Source organism: Hirundo rustica, chromosome W (genome assembly GCF_015227805.2).
Source record: "Hirundo rustica isolate bHirRus1 chromosome W, bHirRus1.pri.v3, whole genome shotgun sequence".
NCBI classification, from domain to species: Eukaryota; Metazoa; Chordata; class Aves; order Passeriformes; family Hirundinidae; genus Hirundo; species Hirundo rustica.
The window spans coordinates 293,862-312,791 of NC_053487.1; positions in this window are offsets into that span (position 1 = coordinate 293,862).

Here is an 18,930-nt window from a genome sequence, read left to right on the forward strand (position 1 = left end):
AAGAATGACCAGGCCACAGGAATTGGTAGCAGAATTGATCCAGAAAGCCAGGACCTGGATCAGGGAGTTGGCAGCATGTGATTTTGAGTGTATTCACATCCCAATTGAGATAAACTCGGGCCACATCACAAAAGCAATGTTGGAGCACCTGATTCATGAAAATGAAGCTTTGCAGTTTGCTCTGGATAGCTACACAGGTCAAATTTCAATTCATCAGCCTACTCACAAATTATTTAGTGATCAAATTTAATTCAAATTGTCATTAAAAAGTGTTCGGAGCAGGAGGCCTTTAAAGGCTCTTGCCGTTTTTACAGATGCATCTGGAGTATCTCATAAATCAGTAATAACGTGGAAAGATCCTCAAACTCAATAGTGGGAAAAGATATTGTCGAGGTGGAAGGATCACCTCAGGTAGCTGAGTTGGCTGCAGTTGTTAGAGCTTTTGAAAGGCTTCCTGAACCATTCAATTTGGTCACAGATTCGGCCTATGCAGCAGGTGTAGTATCCAGAGCTGAACAAGCTGTACTGACGTCTCCAATTCTGCACTTTTCAACTTGCTCTCAAAACTAGTAAATCTGATCTCCCACCGAGAGCAACAATTTTATGTGATGCACATCAGATCACACACCGATTGACCAGGATTCATAGCCGAGGGCAACAGAAGGGCTGATGCTCTTGCTGCACCTGTGGAGATGGCCCCACTCCCAAACATCTTCAGACAAGCCAAAATCAGCCATCAGCTTTTTCACCAGAATGCACCAGGCCTACTCCGCCAGTTCCACCTAACTCGGGAACAGGCTCGGGCAATTGTGTCAATGTGTCCCTCGTGCCAGCAACACGCACTCCTAACCCTGAGTGCAGGAGCAAACCCCAGGGGTTTGAACAGCTGTGAGGTATGGCAGACAGACGTGACATACATCATGTCCTTTGGTAGGCAAAGGTGTGTCCATGTATCTGTGGACACCTTTTCTGGAGCTGTCTATGCCTCTGCCCACACAGGGGAGAAGTCTAGTGATGCCATGAAACACCTAATACAGGCTTTCTCCTTCCTGGGCATCCCCAAATCAATAAAAACTGATAATGGACCCACGTACACATCCAGGAAGTTCAGAAGCTTCCTGCAGCAATGGGGAGTAGAGCACAAAACAGGCATCCCCTACTCCCCGACAGGTCAGGCCATCGTGGAAAGGACCCACCAAAATCTCAAAAGGGTCCTCAGCCAACAACTTCAGTTTCTAAAACTAGAAACAACCCAAATCCAGTTGTCCAAGGCCTTGTTCACTCTGAACTTTTTAAATTGTGCATTTGAAAATCTTAACCCACCAATTGTGTGCCATTTCAGAGAGAACTGCCAACTGCAGGTGAAAGCAAAGCCACCAGTAATGGTAAAGGATCCAGCAACCAGGGAAACAAAAAGTCCTCATGATCTGATCACCTGGGGTCATGGGTATGCCTGCGTGTCCACTCCCTCAGGTCCCAAGTGGGTGCCAGCCAAGTGGGTGAAACCTTTCATCCCTAAAACTGCAAAGCCACCTGCAGCGTCCCCACAAGTGGCCAGTGCTGCCTGGAGGAGGAGAAAGCACCAAACCTTCTCCTTCTAATTATCATCTTTCCTTAACAGTGTTTTTCTAGACAGTTTGTTTGCTCTAAAGGTCATTTTTCTTCTTCAACTTTAAAGGTACTCAAGGTCCGAACTCTGAGCATCTCCCATGGACTGATGGCAAATCTGGCTTTTACGAGAATTTGGATGATTTTATCTTTTTTCTCAAATACTTGCTGCCGTGTTTTTTCATACAATGATGTCATCAATGTACTGTAAATGTTTTGGAGTCTCACTTTTTTTTAGTGCAGTCTGGACTAGTCTATGGCAGATGGTAGGACTGTGTTTTTATTCTTGGGATAATCGGTTTCAAGTGTCCAATAATGCCACCTGTAGTATAAAATATAATCCTAATAGCATATGGAAACACAGCCCTATTGATGCCTGGGATTACTGGACCCAGAAGCTCCCGCATGCACCACTTGATCCACAGGAGCTAGAAATTCTCGGCTCTGTAAAAATGGATTTTTGTGTAAAGTTTTTTTAACGACCAAGGTGGGAAAAAACAGAGAGACCCACAATTGTAAAAGAAAGAGAAATTACTAGGAAAGATATTTCCCCATATCAGCCAGCTTACAAAAATCAGAGTGATGGTGTAATTACGCCTCCTTCATCACTTCTCAATCCAATAGTTAGCCACTCCAGCTACTGCAGGGTGTGTTTCTTATTTGCGGGGACAGAGCATGGCCTGGCTTACCATCATATATTAAGGATGGGCCGTATACCTTGGGGAGGCTTACTGTACTGGCACTCGACATAAAAATGATTCATAGCCAGAGAAATAGAGCAAAAAGATCTATGCATTACTTTGAATCTGATTGCAATGATGTAGAGAGTGGCTCCCCTGGGGAAGAGGAAAACCCTGGACTAATGCCCTGGGAAACCCCTTGCTAAGTACAGTAAGCAAAAGGCTTACTCACATGCTCCCTTTAATCAAGTATGCAAATTGTTGCTAGAAAGTTCCTAGTGCTTTGTGTTACCATAGGTTGATTTTTGGTGCAGAAATTTTAATATTCCTAATCGTTCTCCCTTATTGGATCTTTCCCTCAGACCCTGCCTTAACTCCTCCCCACACTGGGAGGCATAAATATCCCTGTCTGACCCTAGACCCTGCCTTTTGCCTTTTGCCTTTTGGCCCTTATTACTGCCTAGTTCCAGTTTGCTCCAAATATACTGTACACCTTATTGTTTGCTATTTTTGCATTATTAAATTCTGTTTCTGGACAACTGGATCAAGGCTGCCTCTCTCTATCAAGTCGCCATCAGGGCAGAGTCCTGAGGAAACTCAAAGGGGTCTAATCATCCAGGCTCAGACCCCCAGAAGTTTCTCCTGGCACCCAAAAATGGGACCCCTGGTATCCAGGGGACTTTTCAGGACTCGGCCTCATCCTTCGGGAGCTGAGCATAGGACACTACCTTTCTCATTGGATTGCCAGCATTGGGTGGAAGGAGGGACTCTTGGATGGCTAGGGAGCCAGGAGGAGGCTGCCCTAGCAATGACCTTTGGAGGAAAGTAGAAGAAGGGCGACATATGCCCCATTTTCTATCCCCCCTTCAAAATTTTGCTTAAAAATGGGAGCACAGATGTCTGTAGCCAAGAGAGGCACTTACAAGGATTTTAAGTTAAAATTGACTAACCAGGGAAAGAAATTCAAGAAGAAAAGCTCAGAGTATTAATTCTGTGGGTATATAAAAATTATCTGGACATTACTGAGCCCAAGCTGCAGTTGATTAAATTTTGAGACTCGGTAGGAAAAAGACTGTATAATTCGGCTGTTAATCAAAATCGCTCTGCCCAGAAGTTAACACCAATATTTCAAAAAGTATACAGCATGATACAATTAGAAGAAAAGGAAAGAAATTTATTCAGAGAGCAGGAAAACCTCCTGTTTTCTCCTCACATGTCCTGACACCCTATGACATGCAATATGTAATGACTATGCTGCTGTCCCCTGTGGAATATCTCCTATGGGAGGGAAGGTGGAAAGGATCACTGAATCAGCAAAACTGTTTAACACCTATAATGATATCTCCAGCTACAGTTTCACAATCTAGTATCAAAAGTGTTTCAAGCAATTCAACTCAGTTAAACCCTGTTCTCAATTCAGCCTTTACTAACAACCTCCCTCTCCAGGATAGTGCTCAACAACCACACACTCAAATACCACTCCTGCAGCCTCCACCATGTCCATCAAAAAGATTCTGGGTAAGCACCTGCAGAAGGGGAACCCGGTCCCACAGCTGTAATCATAACAAGAGCCAAAGCCAAAACAACAGCAGGAGAAGAGATAATACATCTCTGTGCTACATAGTTAAATACAATTTTATTCCTCTTCATCATAACAAATCAGTTAGATTAAAATTTTAATCTTGTATTTTACAGTAATTTAATTTAATGCTGTCTCAGATTTTATATAAATTTTATTACTGTAAATTGTCTAACCTGTAACTGTTTGTAGTGGTTTCATGTTCACTAAATTCTGGTCTTAGTACTTACTCTGTTTTGTGGGAGAGAGACTAGGAGAAAAACAAAGCAGGCTCAACCTTAAAAATGAACAAATAGTTTTATTAACACACACTAAAAGAATGGAAAAAGAAAGTTGGAAAAAAACTAAAACAAAACAGAATGAAACTCCAAAAACACTCTTCCTTCCCCTTACAAAGTGTTAACTTTCTTACAAAACAATATAAAGAGAAAACACTTGTAATTTTCAGCCAGTTTCACCATTTGAAAATAATCTTTCAACAATTCTTTAGGAGAAGAGTCTCTCTTAGAGTCATGGATCCTATTAACAACTTAGAACAGTTCTCTTGTGGGTTTTTTTTACCTGTTACAAAAACAACCGCCTGGGGAAACCTGCTTTTGTGACCCCTCCCATTAGCAGTTTCCCAAGCTGCTTATGGGTCATGGGTCTTAGACTTTTGCATACTGAGGTATCACCTTTTAAAGATGAATAACTCTAAAAGCAAAGGATTCTTCATCTCAAGGTACAGAGATATCCTCTTACTTCTTCACTGGTGCAGAGGGCTTCTCATCTTTATCTCTGTTCAAGCATCTTATAGGATTAATATTACTTAGTCCATCACAAACACTTTTGCCCAAATCCACACACAAATCTAAACAATCATCTCCCTAAATGCTTATTTTTCCCATGATTTAAAGGAATGATCTAAATATAGAGTTCATTTCTATGGCTCAAATAAGAATGGAACAACTAACTCTTTAACTTTTGTCCCAATAGTCTTTTCACTCTCGCTCTACTGACTTCATGCTATTTCTTTATGTTCACTTTGTCTTTCTTTTCTCTCTCAGAGAAGGGCCAAGTTCTGGAAGCTTCATATTGCCAGGAAAGGGTTAAATCTGCCCAGAGTCTCTTTTCTCCTGCAGTAGCTCGGTAGCTCGTGGTATTAGATGTTCAAGGCTGTGCTGGTGAGGGAGGAAGAACTCACACAGAAACATCAGAGATCAGAGCACCCAGGCAGTCCGGAATCGCATAAAAACAGGCAGGATCATAAATGCCTTTTCGGCCCACCTCTCAGTGTAAATCGGGGTGGCCTCAGCTTAATGGTGTCCATAGCTCCCATCAGGGGCCTGGCAGAGATCTCTCCCTGCTCCAGGGAAGTTTAGAGAAAGTAGTTGATGTAAAGCAGCAACCTCTCCTTCCCGCCTCCCCACCCCCACCCGGGAGCCGATAGAATCTGGCCAGGCCTCAGGCCAGCTCTCCCCCAAAAAGGGGGGAGCAGCAGGCCCAACTCGATGTTACCGGTCTCTCTCTAGCCAAAGGAAAGAAGGAAAAGACCCACCTACAGGAAATCAAGGGGTTTTATATGGTACTTCCCAAAGTCATAGCTGACAATTTTCAGTGGTCAAAACAGATGCCAATATTCCAACTAACCCTCTGATAGGTCCCTGTCCTTTCTAAAGCAATTCCCAGGTCCTGACCTGGAGAATCATTCTACATTCCTCTATAACTATAAAACCAAACTGTACTAACCCATGACACTGTTAAATGACCTTACATTTGTGCATTTGTAAATTTTATTATAACTAAAATTTTCTCAAGATATTATTACTACTAACTTCATTTAATAGTGTTAATTTAAGTCTTATAAGTTATTAAGTGCCTTATTATTATTATGTCTCTATTAAAAATACTTAATTAATGATAACTAAAGTTTTATTCAGTATCAATATCATTATTTTAACTTGTTAATATTAATTTAATTTTTGTAAATTATTAACATCTCTTTTCATTTTTGTTTCATTTCAATTATGTTGATATATGTAGATATTAATAGTTTAAGTTGAAGCTATAAAACATTAATATGACACAAATAGTCCTAACTCCCACTATTTTAATTAATTTAAAGAATAAATTTCCCATAATACACTCTTTATACCCTGTTTATTGCCCTCTCTGCAAGGGGCCCCACAGAAGGTCAATATCCATGGTTCTTATAATAAAGAGTAATTTCTAAGAGATTTACTACACTGTAATTATTTCTCACCCCCACAAATAATTAAGTAATAAATAAGGGGGGGAGTAGCAGGGTGTATGAAAATATATAAAGGTAGAATAAGTCTAGTTTGATTTTTCATTAGATTAAAAGATTTTTTACAAATAATAAGTTTTACTTTTGTGTTTTTAACAATAATGTGTCTTTCCTTTATGTCTCATATGTTAAACTACAATTTTTGTAAGTGAGAAAAAACCCAGACATTTCAATAAGAACAAAAATGCAAGTGAAGAGAAAGGTGTGCAAGGTATTTGATCATAAGACGAGAGGTGAAGAGATAGTGAGAGAATAAAGAAGAAAATTAGTGGTATACTAAGAATAAAAGGTATTGGGTTCAGAGCAAAGAAATGAAAGAAAAGGTTTCAATTAAGTGTTATATTAATCAATATGTTGAACTTACTTTCTTACTTATATCGTTTACCCCTTACATATGTGTATTGGATTATGAAACCTAAAAACGTGTATTCTATTTCAACTGTTGAAAGCTGTTTTTTGGGAGATGTTTTATCCTTCTCTTGTGACTCCAGGGGGGAGAGGGGAAGATGCCTTCTGATAATGGCCCAGCCATTAAAACCAGGTGGGGCAGTGTTTCTTATCCCTTTCACCACCCCTCCATCCTCCAGGGGGACATCTTCTGATAATGGCCCATTAGGGCCCACCAGTGACAGGACACATTCCATCATCCCATTGTGAGATGCTCCACCCAGTGGGGGAGGAGCCAACTGTTCCTAGCTAGATAAAAACTGGGACTGAAGGACACAAGGTATCCGGTTTTTCCACTGGATTCCAGGAGGAAGATCGGACCCATCTCGTCACCACTGGACTGTCTACAGGACCATCTGTTACTCCAGGAGGGCTTATTTGGATTGCTTCCAACACCCTGACCACCAAAGCGCCAGGTCGTATCACTGACTCTGTCAGGGTTTTTTCCAGGATTTTTGTTTGCTTCCTTGCTTGGTTTTTTTGTACTACTACATTTGTATTTTTCTTTTTTTCTTTTTTTTTTTTTTTTTTTTTAAATATTCCTAGTAAAGAACTGTTGTTCCTATTCCTATATCTTTGCCTGAAAGCCCCTAATTGCAAAATTATAATAATTTGGAGGGAGGGGGTTTAAATTCTCCATTCCAAGGGAGGCTCTAGCTTTCCTTGGCAGACAACTGTCTTTCAAAACCGGGACAATATGCCAAAATTAATTCATTGTATGTGTCCCGTTTACATTTACCCATACAACATCTCGTGTGAGTCTTGAAACAGTCTAACCTGTAATGTGAGTTCTATATTACAGGGAAAAGCCGCAAAGATAAACAAAGCAACAACCCAAGCGAAATTAATGCTGAGCCACAGTCACCAAATATGCTGTGTCTTCTGGTCTAAAGATCCCAATAAAATGTTCCTTGGTGACTCAAGTACTACAAGAAAGACTTGAAACATTTGAAATGGACAAAAAAGACTGGTTTAATGAACTTTTTAAGGGCTGGAACCTATCCTCATATGTACTCTCCATAGCTAAAACTAGACTGTTGATTTTCTTAGTGGTTATACTTATAATAGTTGTTTCCTCTTGTATGTTTAAACTCCTGCTCAAATCCTTAGAAAGAACAATTTTCTCTTTAGAAAGACTAAAGGGGGGAGATGTAGAGAGTGGTTTCCCCAGGGAAGAGGAAAACCCTGGACTAATGCCCTGGGAAGCCCCTTTCTAAGTATAGTAAGTAAGAGGCTTACTCACATGCTCCCTTTATTCAAGTATGCAAATTGTTGCTAGAAAGTTCCTAGTGCTTTGTGTTACCATAGGTTGATTTTTGGTGCAGAAATTTTAATATTCCTAATCGTTCTCCCCTATTGGACCCTTCCCTCAGACCCTGCCTTAACTCCTCCCCACACTGGGAGGCATAAATATCCCTGTCTGACCCTGGACCCTGCCTTTTGCCTGTGAAAAATCAAGTTCACTTTCTTGGTAAAATTTTAAAAGTTTAATTAAAAGACAATTAGGAGACAGAAATAAAGCAAAATATTAATTATACGTCTGAATCACTTGGCATTCAGCCAAGAGCACATCTGCTAATGAGAATGCTCACTCCTTAAAAGTACCAGCCTGTTGCATATTCATAAATTCACATGCATGATTCAAACATTCCTCTTGAGTCTGAATTTTCTCTGTTCACTTTCAACTCCCCCCCAACCATTTTATCTTGTAGACCCATCTACAAGTGGCTCCATTCTGTCTGATAGCATAGGTTCAATAAATTCTTCTCCTGGAGTTTTTGGATGTTTTCATCTGGATAAAATACTGATAACAGAGGTTTGATAATTTCTTCTCCTGAAGCTCTGATCAGCAATCTTCATCTGGATAAGATAATTCAGGAATGCAGGAGATTTTCTCCATCCTGGTTGTCCTGGTTTGGGACAAATTTGGGAGAAAACCCCTGTATAGGATCCCTCCAAGGAAGCAAACCCACGTGGCCCCTCCCTCCAACCGGTCCGGAAAAAAACCCAAAACCCTCTTTGGAGAAAAGTGGAAAAAACTATTTTACTAAACAAATGAAGTACATACAAGTATAAAGAATGAATAGTATGAAACAATAAAACCTCTCCTTCTGAAGTGAGATGGCAAATTGAGAAAGTCCTTGCCGTGGGTGTAGCTCGGCTCTCTCTCTCAGCGTCTCCTCAGTCCCAGTCCCTCCGGCGCTGCTGGAAAATGCCGAGGTCCAGGCCCCGGTGGGCCGCAGGTGCAGCCCCCAGTGCTCCCCTGGGTTTTCAGTCCAGAGCAGGTTTAAACAGCTCCAAGAAAAAGGAAAAAAAACAGTCCAGGGAGCTTCTCTGCCCTAGCTAGCTGAAACTAATAAAAGCAAAGAAAAAAAAATCTCTGTCCTGCAGTCTCTCCAAGCCTCCGCCGAACACGCTGTCCGCAGAAGAATGTGGAGGAGTCAGGCAGTTTTCTCAAAACAAACTCCGCGCTTCTCCTTGCTCTTAGAACCAGTCTTAAAGACACAGGACTCAATATACAGCACAAACAGAACAGACGATTGGGGATACAGGCATCATAAAGTTACCCTAGGACATTCCACCCCTTGTATCCCCATATCGTCAATTTACTAAAACTAATATATATTCCAGCTCTACACACACATACATCTATATAAAAACAATATGCAATATACAGCTACATACAGTGGCAGTACCATTTAGCACACAGTGATAATTACACACGGTTCTCACCCAACAATCAAATCTCCCTGGGGTACACATCGTGTGGTTCCATCTTTCTGCATTACCCACCATGTGCAGCCTGGTCCCTGAGCAAAGACAATCCCACGGATGGGATCCTCTGTACTTGAAGCAGAATTGATCCAAACTCTCTTCCCTAACAAACCTCTTACATGTACTGCTGGGACTTTCTCTCCATCTACTGTATGTAGGGACTCAGATTGGGCAGGGCCTGCTCTGTTGGTGGAACCTCGGGTGTTAACTAACCAGGTGGCCTTTGCTAGATGCTGCTCCCAGTTTTTGAATGATCCCCCACCCAGTGCTTTCAGGGTGGTTTTTAGCAGTCCATTGTATCTTTCTATTTTCCCTGAAGCTGGTGCATGATAGGGGATATGGTACACCCACTCAATGCCATGTTCCCTAGCCCAGTTGTTGATGAGGCTGTTCTTGAAATGAGTTCCATTGTCTGACTCAATTCTCTCGGGGGTACCATGCCTCCAAAGAACTTGTTTTTCAAGGCCTAGAATGGTGTTACGGGCCGTAGCGTGAGGCACAGGGTAGGTCTCCAGCCATCCTGTGGTGGCCTCTACCATTGTGAGCACGTAGCGCTTGCCTTGGCGGGTTTGGGGAAGGGTGATGTAGTCAATCTGCCAGGCCTCCCCATACTTATACTTGGACCATCGCCCGCCATACCATAGGGGCTTCACCCGCTTGGCCTGCTTGATGGCAGCACACGTCTCACAGTCATGGATAACCTGAGAAATACTGTCCATGGTTAGATCCACCCCTCGGTCTCGGGCCCACTTATAGGTGGCATCTCTGCCCTGATGGCCTGAGGCATCATGGGCCCATCAAGCTAGAAACAACTCTCCCTTGTGTTGCCAATCTAAGTCTATCTTTGACACCTCTATCTTGGCAGCCTGATCTACCTGCTCGTTGTTTTGGTGCTCCTCATTAGCCCGACTCTTGGGGACATGGGCATCTACATGACGGACTTTGACAGGTAGCTTCTCTACCCGAGTGGCAATGTCCTTCCACTCATCTGCAGCCCAGATTGGTTTTCCCCTACGCTGCCAGTTGGCCTTTTTCCACTTCTCCAGCCATCCCCACAGAGCATTGGCTACCATCCACGAATCAGTGTAGAGGTAGAGCTTTGGCCATTTCTCTCTTTCAGCAATGTCCAGGGCCAGTTGAACAGCTTTGAGCTCAGCAAGTTGGCTTGACCCACCTTCTCCTTCAGTGGCTTGTGCAACCTGTCTTGTGGGACTCCATACAGCTGCTTTCCACTTTCGTTTCATCCCAATGATGCGGCAGGAACCGTCAGTGAAAAGAGCATAGCGTGTTTCTTCTGCTGGCAATTGGTTGTATGGTGGAGCTTCTTCAGCACGTGTCACTTGTTCCTGCTCCTCTTCATCCATGAGACCAAAGTTTTCACTTTCCGGCCAGTTTGTAATTATCTCCAAAATCCCAGGGCGATTTGGGTTTCCAATTTGGGCGCGCTGAGTGATGAGGGCAATCCATTTGCTCCATGTGGCATTGGTGGCATGGTGGGTAGAGGGAACTTCTGCTTTGAACATCCATCCCAGCACTGGTAGTCGAGGTGCCAGCAGGAGTTGTGTTTCAGTCCCTACTACTTCTGAGGCAGCTTGAACTCCTTCATAGGCAGCCAAGATTTCCTTCTCTGTTGGAGTGTAGTTGGCTTCAGACCCTCTGTAGCTTCGGCTCCAGAATCCCAGTGGTCGGCCCCGAGTCTCCCCAGGCCCCTTCTGCCAAAGGCTCCAGGACAGGCCATTGTTCCCGGCTGCTGAGTAGAGCACGTTCTTCACATCTGGTCCCGTCCTCACTGGGCCAAGGGCCACTGCATGAGCGATCTCCTGCTTGATCTGGGCAAAGGCTTGTTGCTGTTCCGGGCCCCAGTGGAAATCGTTCTTCTTGCGGGTGACCAGGTAGAGAGGGCTCACAATCTGGCTGTACTCAGGAATGTGCATCCTCCAGAAACCTATGGCGCCTAGGAAAGCTTGTGTTTCCTTTTTGTTAGTTGGTGGGCACATTGCTGTGATCTTGTTGATGACTTCAGTGGGAATCTGACGCCTTCCATCGTGCCACTTTACTCCCAGAAACTGGATCTCTCGAGCAGGTCCCTTAACTTTGCTCTTCTTGATAGCAAAGCCAGCCTTCAGGAGAATCTGGATGATCTTCTCTCCTTTCTCAAACACTTCCATTACTGTGTTTCCCCACACAATGATATCATCGATGTACTGTAGATGTTCCGGAGCCTCACCCTTTTCCAGTGCAGCCTGGATCAGTCCATGGCAGATGGTGGGGCTGTGTTTCCACCCCTGGGGCAGTCGGTTCCAGGTGTACTGCACGCCCCTCCAGGTGAAAGCAAACTGAGGCCTGCATTCTGCAGCCAGAGGAATGGAGAAAAATGCATTTGCAATGTCAATTGTGGCGTACCACTTTGCTGCCTTGGACTCCAGCTCGTACTGGAGTTCCAGCATGTCCGGCACAGCAGTGCTCAATGGTGGAGTCACTTCGTTCAAGGCACGGTAGTCCACAGTCAATCTCCATTCTCCATCAGACTTGTGCACAGGCCAGATGGGGCTGTTGAAGGGTGAGTGGGTTTTGCTGACCACCCCTTGGGTCTCCAGCTCACGGATCATCTTATGGATGGGAATCACAGCATCTCGAGTTGTTCTGTACTGTCGGCGATGCACTACTGAAGTGGCAATTGGCACTTGTTGCTCTTCCACCCTCAGAAGACCTACAGCAGATGGGTTCTCTGATAGTCCAGGCAAGGTATTCAACTGCTTAACACCCTCTGTCTCTACAGCTGCTATCCCGAATGCCCACCTAAATCCCTTTGGGTCTTTGAAATACCCATTTCGGAGGAAGTCTATGCCCAAAATGCATGGAGCTTCTGGGCCAGTCACAATAGGGTGTCTCTTCCACTCATTTCCAGTCAGGCTCACATCAGCTTCCACCAAAGTAAAATCTTGTGAACCCCCTGTCACCCCAGCAATGGAAACAGATTCTTCCCCCACATGTCTTGATGGGAGTAATGTGCACTGTGCACCAGTGTCAACTAAGGCCTCGTATTTTTGTGGTTCTGATGTGCCAGGCCAACGAATCCACACAGTCCAAAAAACACGGTTTTCCCTAGCCTCTACCTGGCTAGAGGCAGGGCCCCTCTAAGCCTGATTATCCTTATTTCCCTGGGTAACCGGAGCTGCTTCCTTCTTGCTGGAACTTCCTCTCATAGTCTTGCCATCCAACAATTCATGCAGTCGTTGTGTCATAGCATCAGTAGATTCTCCATCCCATCTTTTCATGTTTTCTCCACATTCACGCAGGAGGACCCACAGCTTAGCCCGTGGGATGCCTTTTCCCTCTCTATCTAGGGAACGTTTGCGTGTGGTGCCAGAGCCTCTAACCTGTACTGCAGAGATCTGGAGAATGTCCTGCTTGAGTTCTTTGTGATTCTCCTCTATCTTGTCTGCTAATCCCCGCACCTGTGTTTCCAGAGCTGCAATTCTTGCATGTGTTGGACCATGCACGGCATCTGCATATGTTTGGAGCTTCTTCGCCATATCAAGGATGGTCTCCTCTGTCTCATCCCGCTTCATTATTGCTAAAGCAGAGGAGTATTCTTGTGGCCCAAGTCGTACAAGTTTTCGCCACATCACAGGTGTACATGGTACCAAGTCGGGGTTCCTAGTGTTTATGTCATCTGAGAAGACAATCTCCGCCACTGCCATTTCCCTCAAGCGCTGGATCCCTTGTTCAATGGTTTTCCACTGGGTTTGCTGCATATAGAGATCGTCGGCACACAGATATCTTTGTGCCACACTTCCCAGGACCCGTTCCCAGAGACTGCAAGGACTAGCCTCCCTCATCATTTCTTGGTCAATAACTGGATCATGTGACAGGGATCCCAGATGTCTCGCTTCAGTGCCATCCAGTATTGTAGCCTCGCCTGCAGCATCCCAAAGACGGACTAACCAAGTAATTATAGATTCATCAGGTCGTCGAGTATAATCCTTTCTTAGGCCACGGAGGTCCTTCAGGGAAAAGGACTCAATAGTATCTCCTGCTCTTGCAGCAGTTGGTCGGGCTCCTGCTCTTGCAGCAGTTGGTTGGGCTCCTGATGTTGTAGCAGCTGGTTGGGCTCCTGATCGTGTGCTAGTTGGTTGGACTCCCGATCTTGTGCCAGTTGATTTGGCTTCCGATTTTGTATCAGTTGGTTCGGCTTCTGACTGTGTATCATCAGTTGCTTCTGCTTCTGATTGTGTGTCAGGTGGTTTGACTCCTGACTGGGTGTCAGGAGGCATTGAGGATCCTTCACCTGAATCATCGTCTACTGGTCGATCGGTTTTGTCCGTGTGCTTCTTTCCCTTCTTTACTGCAGCAACTGCTGGTGTCTTAGCCTCACTGTCTGGTTTAGCTGCAGCCTGAATAGCTGTGGGGTTGGCTGCAGCCTGAGTGACTGATTTATCTCCCTGCTCCCTTGCCTCTATCTGCTGCCCTACAGTGTTTAGCAGTGTGTGACTCATTCTAGAAAAGCTATAAACCATATAGAGGAAAGTCACCAGGTGAAATACCAGGAAGGTGGTGTCTTTAACATTCAGGAGACGCTGAACCTTCTCCAAAAGTGATGTAACTGACTCAAAAGAGAAGAAGGAAAGAAGAGGCTGAAGAGCCTCATCCCCGACTCCTCCTCTAACAAACTGGGTGCAATTGTTGATAAATCCCCAAAACATGCTGCTGGAACTAGGACGCAGGGTAGGACGAAAAAACCATAAACTGAACATACCCAGAACAAACTCCAGTATCTTTACAAGCTTCTTGTAAACCATAATCACTGAACCCAGCAAAATAACTATTCTAATTTGTGCATCCCTAGTGTAAAAGCTGTATGTTAGGGACAATATTGGAGCTATTTCTGGGTAAGAAAACAAACCTAGGGACCAGAAAGGAATTAAAACCTCAAAAAAGCCTAGGGAACAGAAATGCAGAAAAGACTCCATTCTAAGAGACATTAGGAATTCAAGAAGCAACATGGCCACTGACTGTTTAATCCCCACCCAAAGGACAACCAAAAAATGCAGTTAATAATAATCAATACAAGTTTTTTCCACTCTCTCGTGCCCCGCAGTGGGCGCCAGTTAGAAATATGTCCTGGTTTGGGACAAATTTGGGAGAAAACCCCTGTATAGGATCCCTCCAAGGAAGCAAACCCACGTGGCCCCTCCCTCCAACCGGTCCGGAAAAAAACCCAAAACCCTCTTTGGAGAAAAGTGGAAAAAACTATTTTACTAAACAAATGAAGTGCATACAAGTATAAAGAATGAATAGTATGAAACAATAAAACCTCTCCTTCTGAAGTGAGATGGCAAATTGAGAAAGTCCTTGCCGTGGGTGTAGCTCGGCTCTCTCTCTCAGCGTCTCCTCAGTCCCAGTCCCTCCGGCGCTGCTGGAAAATGCCGAGGTCCAGGCCCCGGTGGGCCGCAGGTGCAGCCCCCAGTGCTCCCCTGGGTTTTCAGTCCAGAGCAGGTTTAAACAGTTCCAAGAAAAAGGAAAAAAAAACAGTCCAGGGAACTTCTCTGCCCTAGCTAGCTGAAACTAACTAAAAGCAAAAAAATATCTCTGTCCTGCAGTCTCTCCAAGCCTCCGCCGAACACGCTGTCCGCAGAAGAATGTGGAGGAGTCAGGCAGTTTTCTCAAAACAAACTCCGTGCTTCTCCTTGCTCTTAGAACCAGTCTTAAAGGCACAGGACTCAATGTACAGCACAAACAGAACAGACGATTGGGGATACAGGCATCATAAAGTTACCCTAGGACACTGGTTTAGCTGGTTTAGATGTTACAAAAAACCAGTCTTTAATATAATGTTATAGCCTAAGAAATATATATATACTCATCACACTACTTATTTCTAAGTTTCATTAATAGCAGAAGTAAAAAATACAGCAAAACCTTTCTATATTATACATATAGCATTCATTTTAGTATTTTCAAAAAGCCAACTTCATAATATGTATCTATAACATGCGTTTTGCCCCTTGTTACTGCCTTGTTCCAGTTTGCTCCAAATACAGTGTACACCTTTTTGTTTGTTACTTTTGCATTATTAAAAAATCAAGGCTGCCTCTTTCTATCAAGTCATCATCCAGGCAGAGTCCCACAGAAGCTCAAAGGCGTCTGATCGTTCAGGCTCAGACCCCCGGAAGTTTCACAATGATGAAGTTACATTTTGGAGTAAAAGCAAGAGAATAGCTGCCTCCATATTACTGTCTTGGGTGGCTGCAGCAAAAGCTTTAGGACAATTAGACCATCTCGGGTGCCTCCTGAGTAAGCAAACCAACGCTACCTCCCTTGCATTAAGTGGCTTGCTCTCAGATGTAGATGCTATCAGGCATGCCACCTTGCAGAATCGAGCAGCAATAGACTTTCTACTCTTAGCACATGGGCATGGCTGCAAGGACTTTGAAGGCATGCCTTGTATGAATATTTCCGATCACAGTGAGTCCATTCATCACAGTATTCAAATTCTCAAGGAAGGATTCAAGAAATTGCAAAAAGAAGATGAATGCAACTGGTTTAATGGATTATTCAAGAATTGGAACTTATGTAGTTGGACTCCATCTTTAATCAAAACAGGTTTAAAAATTTTTGTAGTTGCTAAGCTTATGTTGTTACCCTGCTTTTTAAATTGTATTTTAAGAGTTTTTCAAAAATCTTTACCCAAGGCCTTTGCAATACTAAGACAAGGAGCAGATGTGGAAACCGAATTACCTGGGACAGATCAAAGCTTAGCCCAGATTCCCTACATGGAGGGCATAAACCTGAGGCCTCGGGAGGTGGCATGTTAGGAAGATGCTAATAGAGTCACCCAAAATAAGCCCTGTTGGTTCAAGGCCTTAAACTTATAAAGTAAGCCCCTGCCCTGTAACCACAATTGGACACCTGCCCCAGGTAAAACCCTATAAAATGCTAGGCTAACCACGCCCCCCTGGTCTTTGGATGCTGCTTATGGTCTGATGCATTAAAAAATATCTCTGGGCTATCCATCGTACCCGTCCCACTTATTAGCCACGCTTAACCCGGCCCAATCGGGAGAGAGGTCGCGGGAACCCCCCGCCCACGACAACACCTTCTAAGCTTGGTTATTGTTTTTCCCCTGGATGTGCTTTTAGAGGTTCTTTCAAGGGGATTGGATATGTCATCATTATACTTGGCAGTTTGGCTACGGGCAACTGGAGTTGTTTCCTTTTTGGTGTGTTAGGAGTTAGATTTGTTCCTTTTTGTCTTAAAGAATTTTTCCCTATAAGTTACTAGGAAACAAAGTGCTGATACTTAGAGTGTACTTGACTAACACAAAAAGACGTGGCTGGAAGGGAGATGATCACACAAAGTTTGGGGGAGGGAAAAGGACAGGGCTGGGGGAAATTGAGTTCTTTTTTTTTCCTGCTCTTGGCATCAGAGAGGATGGTCAGGTGACGGATAGCTGCGTGAATAGTCCACTGTAAACGAAGGGTCCGGTCCTGGGAATTCTACCATCATCCGTCATCTGCTCGTGTGCCCAGGAATTCGGAGCCCTCTTCGCCTGCCCTGCTGGAGCTGGGCCAGCTCCATCCAGCCGTCGCGGCTTCTTTGGCACTGCTCACTTTGCCGGGACACTCCCCTTGCCTGCCGGGACATTCCCCCCTCCTGCTGGGGACAATCCACTGTTTTCAGTCATCAGCCCCGGAGAGTCCCACCGTTTCGGCTTGGTGCTCTCGGGGTCCCAAGAGATCAGACTGCCTGGGACTTGTGAAACAAAGTCCTTTGAGGTTCTTGGTTCTGTTTATTATTATTATTATTGCTGTAGTTGTTGTTGTTTGTCTGTCCTGTTATATTTACCAGTAAAGGACTGTTATTCCTTTCCCCATAGCTCTGACTGAAAAGCCTTTTTAATCTTCCAAATTATAATAACTTGGAGGGAAGGGATTGGAATTTCCCATTCCTAGAGAGGCCCTGCCCCTCCCTAGCAGATACCTGTCTTTCAAACCAAGACATGGTGGAACTTTCTTTTTGAGTTTTGCTCTCCTTCAATTCATGTCCCCACTGTGCTAGAGCAGCAGTGGGTCTTTTATCCCACTTTTTCATGTTTTTTCTACAATCGCATAGGAAGAACCACAGCTCGCCTCATGGGGTGTATTTTCTTTTTCTATTTTGGGGACGTTTGCATTTGGTAACAGAACTTTTGATCTGTACTCCAGAGTAAAGAAGGCTCCTGCTCCTGAAACCACAGAGAAAACAGACTGATAACACTGATACAAATCAGGATGATATGGTTTAAATTGTTCTTATGTCTGTTATCTGCACAGTTGGTTACCATAACTCAGGGTTGGCCCCAAGAGTTGCATGCGACTTTAGTCCAAAATGTATCCAAAGCTCTTAATAAGAACAATTGCTGGATTTGTACTCAATTGCCAGCTATAGATGGGAATGGTAACTGGCCACTGATTGGTGTTTTAATGAGACCAAACTATTTCAAAAGGCGGGAACAAATCAATAAGACCTTTCTGCCTCCTATACCCATGAGTGACCTAAAAGATCACGAGAAATATACAGTTCCCCGCACAATTGTAAATGCCATAGGAAAGGCCGTTCTTCCTTCATATTGCTATAATACCAAACAGACATCATGGAGACTTGTTCTAACACACAGGAGAAGGTTGTATGGGATATGCGAAAATGAGGCCTGGAAAATCCTGCCCCGAGGTAAGGTTTGGGCCTGGGCCTTTGGGGCTGTAATTCCAAACATAACAATATTTGATCACACTGAGGATCCAAATGGGAGGATGGGGAGGATGAAGAGATCCATTACAGAATCACAGAATCACAAGATTGAAAGAGACCTTTAAGATGGAGTGCAACCCATGCCTTAGCACCTCAACTAAACCATGGCACTGAACACCACATCCAATTTTTTTTTAAAACACTTTATCACTTTCAGTAAAAAACTTTTTCCTAATATCCAGTCTAAATTTCCCTTGGCACAGCTTAACACTGTGTCCTCTCGTTCTGTCAGTTGCTGCCTGGGAAAAGAGACCAACCCCCACCTGACTGCAACCACCTTTCAGGAAGTTGTCAAGTGATAAGGTCACCTCTGAGTCATCTTTTCTCCAGGCTAAACAACCCCAGCTCCCTCAGTCATTCCTCATAGGGCTTGTGTTCCAAGCCCCTCACCAGCCTTGTTGCCCTCCTCTGGATGCACTCAAGCATCTCAATGTCCTTCCTAAACAGAGGGGCCTAGAACTGGACACAGTACTCAAGGTGCGGCCTCACCAGCCCCAAGTACAGGGGAAGAATGACCTCCCTACTCATGCTGGCCACACTATTCCTGATACAGGCCAGGATGCCGTTGGCTTTCTTGGCCACCAGGGCACACTGCTGGCTCATGTTCAGTCAGCTGTCAACCAGTAGCCCCAGGTCCCTTTCTGCCTGGGCACTGTCCAGCCACACCGTCCCCAGCCTGTAATGTTGCAGGGGGTTATTGTGGCCAAAATGCAGGACTCTGCACTTGGACTTATTAAACTTCATCTTATAGGACTCTGCCCATC